This window comes from Apium graveolens, chromosome 10, assembly GCF_009905375.1.
Source record: "Apium graveolens cultivar Ventura chromosome 10, ASM990537v1, whole genome shotgun sequence".
In the NCBI taxonomy this organism is placed as follows: domain Eukaryota; kingdom Viridiplantae; phylum Streptophyta; class Magnoliopsida; order Apiales; family Apiaceae; genus Apium; species Apium graveolens.
The window spans coordinates 149,121,080-149,126,639 of NC_133656.1; the positions used below are offsets into that span (position 1 = coordinate 149,121,080).

The 5,560-nt window shown below is 39.6% G+C and overlaps 1 non-coding gene across 1 annotated transcript; it reads right to left on the reverse strand.

Annotated features, from left to right (window-relative positions):
* Positions 1 to 1,279: 1,279 nt before the first annotated feature.
* Positions 1,280 to 1,386, reverse strand: LOC141694794 (small nucleolar RNA R71). The gene has a single exon (XR_012564077.1). It is a non-coding gene; the product is annotated as a small nucleolar RNA R71 (small nucleolar RNA).
* Between the last annotated feature and the right edge of the window lie 4,174 nt (positions 1,387 to 5,560).

Consider the following 5,560-nt stretch of genomic DNA (forward strand, 5'->3'; position numbering starts at 1 on the left):
CATGGGATTCTACTGGATTTACTTATGGATTTCAATAATTAAATTATTTCGATATCTTGGTGTGTGGTGATTGATTGATATCCTAGTATTGGTTGTGCTTATTCGTCTTATGTGCGTAGATAACATATAAGATAGCGTGTTAATCTCTATTGAAGCGACAGTGAATATAGAGGTTTAGAACTTGCCATGCTAGCATAGGTTCATGTATTTGTTATGCATGATTCGTAGGTAACTCTAACCGTTTTACTTGCCCTATGTAATTAAGATAGATAACTTGTGTTTAAACCGTTATGTTGTCAAATTCTATAGACATATAGGGTCTCGATATAATTGGTGCCTATTCATCTTCTATCTCTTTTGTGGATGTCTGGTAGAATGGTACTCGTGCAACGAAAGTTGGCGTTTATCAGTTTCGTGTTATCTGATTAGTGTCCTCACCATCACATGCTAAGGTTAAGAATGAGAAGGCTATTGAACGAAGTATTTAATGAAGTTAGGATCCCATGTTTGTCATATATAGTAATTCAACTTCAATTCTCTTAGTTAATGTTATTTAGTATAATCTCTTAGTTTAATAAAAACCCAATTTGTTATTTATCTTAGCATTGAGCGATAACCATACATTGTTGCATAGGTGCATAAATTGAACTTAACCTAAACCAGTCTCTGTGGGAACGAATCTGATTTATATCTTATACTACTTGCGAACGCGTATACTTGCGTGAATATTAGCGCGTGTTTTCGCCCTAACAAGTTTTTGGCGCCGCTGCCGGGGAACTCATTGTTAATTTTTAGTTTATGTGCTTGTCATCAGTGGTCGTTAAAGTTCACTGACTCGAATTCTTTTACTTTCACGGTTTATTTGTTTGTGTTTCAGGTACTCATTACAATGGGAGATCGAGCAGCACGAACGAAAGCCTTGATGGATTTTTCTCAACCCAAGATCAATGACATTCAATCTAGCATTGTCCGGCCAGCTATCACAGCTAATACCTTTGAGATCAAGCTTGGCATAATTCAATGGGTACAGACTTCAGTCCAGTTTGGGGGTTCTCCAACGGAATATCCCAATACACACATTAGGGATTTCATTGAGATCTGCGACACCTTCAAGTTCAACGGTGTTTCTGAAGATGTTGTGAAGCTGAGACTGTTCCCATTCTCTCTGAGGGACAAGGCTAAGAGCTGGTTACACTCTCTACCAGCTGGTTCGATTAGTACTTGGGAGGATCTTGCTCAGAAATTCCTTACTAAATTCTTCCCTATGGCGAAGACAGCTGCAATGAGGAACGCTATTACTCAATTTATGCAGCAAACGGGAGAATCGCTATGTGAAACTTGGGAGCGTTACAAGGAGATGCTTAGGAAGTGTCCTCATCATGGAATTCCTGATTGGATGATCATCACTTGTTTTTACAATGGGTTGGGAGCACAGTCCAGACCCATGCTTGATGCAGCATCAGGCGGAGCATTATGTGCAAAGAGCTATGAGGAAGCTTATGATCTAATTGAACTGATGGCTGCTAATGAATATCAGTATCCAACCCAGAGATGTCCACAGGGCAAGGTAGCAGGAGTTCTTGAGGTGGATACAGCTACGGCTATCACTGCTCAACTAAAGGCGTTGTCTATGAAGATCGATTCTCTGGCTAACTATGGTGTTAAGCAGATAATTAGTGTTTGTGAGCTGTGTGCAGGTCCGCATGCGACAGAACAATGCGCTATATCTAGCGACTCAGCTCAGTTTGTGAGCAACTTTCAGAGATCGCAGCAACCAGTTCCAGACACTTATCATCCTGACAACTGGAATCATCCTAACTTCAGCTGGAGCAACAATCAGAATGCGATGCAACAGCCGTTCCAGCAGTTTGGAAATAAGCTATTCAACCCTTCTGGTTTTCAGCAACAAATTGCACCAAAACAACAACTCCAAATTCAACAACAAAATCATGATGCAGGTCTATCTTCGAATGAAAAATCTGAATTGGAGGAGTTGCGGCTTATGTGCAAAAACCAGGCTATTATATGCCAAAGCCAGGCTATTTCCATCAAGACTATGGAGAACCAAATAGGGCAAATTGCTAATGCCTTATTGAATCGGCCGCCAGGAATGCTTCCTAGTGATACAGAAACAAATCCAGGCAAGAGGGAAGTTGAAGAACAGGTGAACGCCATCACCTTAAGGTCTGGAAAGGTCGCAAGCCCCCAAGTTCAGCAAGACGAAGAGCCTGAAAAGTCTCAAGTTCCAGAATCTGAAGTTTTGGCTGAAGAAGATGTGCAGAAGGAAGTAGAGGTGGAACCAAGGAAGACTACTGTGGAACACACTCCTCCTGAGAGTAATACAGGGGAGAAACAGATCTATCCTCCACCTCCTTTTCCTAAGAGGCTGCAGAAGAAAAAGCTGGATAAGCAATTTGCTATGTTTCTGGAGGTGTTCAAGAAACTTCATATCAACATACCTTTCGCCGAAGCTCTTGAAAAGATGCCTAGCTATGCGAGGTTTATGAAAGGTATTCTCTCTCAGAAAGTGAATCTCGATGACTTAGAGACCGTTGCTCTCACAGAGGAATGCAGTACTGTGCTGCAACAAAAGTTGCCTCCGAAGCTTAAAGATCCTGGAAGCTTCACTATTCCTTGCACCATCGGAAACTTGTCGTTCGACAAGTGTTTATGTGATTTAGGAGCTAGCATCAATCTGATGCCCTTATCTATCTTCAATAAGCTTGGTCTGCCTGATCCGAAACCAACATACATATCATTGCAACAGCTGACCGTTCCATCGCTTATCCACGAGGTATAGTAGAGGATGTCTTGGTCAAGGTGGATAAACTCTTCTTCCCTGCTGACTTTGTAATTCTTGATTTCGAGAAAGATAAGAAGATTCCCATCATCTTGGGAAGACCATTCTTGGCTACAGGCCGAACTATGATCGATGTGCAAAAAGGAGAGCTTACGATGAAGGTTCACGATCAAAAGGTCACTTTTAATGTGTTCAAGGAAATAAAGTTACCCACAGCTAAAGAGGAGTGTTTTAAAGTAGAGCAACTGCAGGTTTTGAATGCACCTCCGTGGAAGAGGAAGTTGGATGTGCCATTCGATTCTCTTGGGTTAGCAGAGCTGAAAATTTCTCAGGAGCGTCTTGAGCCATCTATTGAAGATGCTCCCACACTTGAGCTCAACCCACTACCAAATCACTTGAGTTATTCATTCTTAGGTGCACCCCCTGACAAGGGGTTGGGATATATCTTTGATGATGTAGAGGGTAGCCGAACGGATCCTCTAGTGCCTATAGAGGGTTCTTCTCATATGCAGCACGTAGTTGATAGGACTGGTGTTGGTGATGAGCAGTACAGACGAGTAACTAGGCGTATGGAGGCTATGCACGACATTCACCGTCATTTTGCTGCAGATTTGACACATGCTTTCGGTACTGTTGTTCGAGACACTGGTGGCGAGGTTGATTGGCCACCTGATCCTCCACCCGAAGAGGGTGATCTTTCCGACGACTAGGTATGCCTGAAATCCTTATTATTACCTTCAATGAGGACATTGAAAATTTTAAGTTTAGGGGTGATAATGTAAGGATTAGTAGTGTGTGTCCATATAGATTCATATAGATTCATATTGCATGTTTAATTATAGTTCATTCATATTTTTGTATGATTGTTCATTTAGGACATATTTGTTTATTTTTATATAATTTCATATAGTTGCATTTGCATGCATATTTAGCATGATCCCTTAAGATGAACTATGATATTTGATAAGTTGATGTTGATTTAAGTGTGGTGATGACGAACAGAGGGATGTTTAAGTCCTAATGAATTGATTTGCATGCCAGAAACAAATATTTTCACAAAGTCTTATAGGGTTGCTTTTGATCTAGATCATGATCATACTTGTTTGTTGTTGAGATTTAATCACTTGGTTATATTTAGAATTTGTGATCTTCTCGTAGTGACGTAAAAACACTGATTCTTTTTATCTGGAGAAAAACTTGGATTTCATTGCTAGTTGTTGTAAGGCTAGGTGTCAAATGGCTAGTAGCCGGCTCATATTTTTATGAGTAGTCTAGGGTTGAATGAGATGGAGCGAAACGCACTCATTCAGAAATTATTAAAAAAAAAGAAAAGAAAAAGAAAAAAGAGAAAAAAAAGAAAGAAAAAAGTATGTGTTTATGCATAATTGATCAAGAGTGAGCTCTTTAATACTCGAGTTATTAAGTTTTAGGGGACTTTGTGCCTAGTGACCTAAGGCTTTTATAGTCTGGGATCCATTAACCTAACGCTCGCTACATGGGTATTATTGCATAAGTCTTTTGGGACCTCATTCATTGCACGATCAAATAAGCATCTTTGCTATGTGTTCAATAATAGTGTAAATCCTTGTATAACTCTAGTAGAAAGGAGGTGTTGTGAGTCATAATGTGTTTATTGTCTATTCTGTTTATAAACTTTTGATTGTTTCGATGATAGATAAGTTATGGTTATTGATCTAGTATCGAGAGTATATCTGTTAAGCATCCACACACGCATGTTTCTGGTTTGTGAGTAGGTTTGTGGGATTTATTCAAACTCTGTTTCAAGTTATTGCATTCTTAGAGGTATTGGTTTATTCATTTGGTTATGGTTATTCTGAGGGGATCGATTGCATTATCATTTAGTTGCATTCACATAGTTGCATTCATGCATTAGGTTTGTTTTATAGTTTTGAGTCTCTTTATGCTTGAGGACAAGCATCGATTCAAGTTTGGGGGTGTGATAAGTGGATTTTATATCCACTTGGAATGCTTTATTACAAGCTTAAATTGGTGTTTTGGACTCAAGTTGTTGGTATTTTGATGTGTTTTTGTGTTAATGCATTTCAGGTATCAGTTAAATGAAGAAAAGAGCTTTTAAAGGAAATATGATTAAAAGTGATCAGAATTGGAAGCCAAGGTCATTGTCAAGTTGTAGAGAATCTCAATAGCTTCACGTGGACAGTTGAATCGCCTAATTCTGACGAGTAGAACTCAAGTTATGGCCAAAACAAGATTCATCAGAATATTTTTCCCAGTCAGTAGCTGAGCGGCCGCTCAGCAGAGCTGAGCGCCCGCTCAGAGAGCTGAGCGCCCGCTTAGGGCGCGGCTGGTCGCTGATTTCGCTGAAAAAGCCTTTTTGAGTAGAATTTGACGATTTTAAGGGTCCAGGTCCACTAGGGGCGTATATATACTTAAAAAAAAGGGTTTTCATCATCCGGGAAGATTGGGATACCAAGGAGAAGACCTAGAAGCACAGAACAACTCCGAAAAAGAAGATCTTGTTTTAAACTTGTGATTCTTTGAATTAGTTGTAACTTTGGATGCTCGTTTTCGTTCTTGTTGAACCTAGATCTCGTTTATTCGTACTTTGATTATTATTTAGTTTATTAAGACCTTGTTTATACCATGCTTTCATTGGAACCCATGGTGACGATGAGTTCGATTATGGGCTAATCGTTGTCATGGGATTCTAGCGGATTTACTTATGGATTTCAATAATTAAATTGTTTCGATATCTTGGTGTGTGGTGATTGATTGATA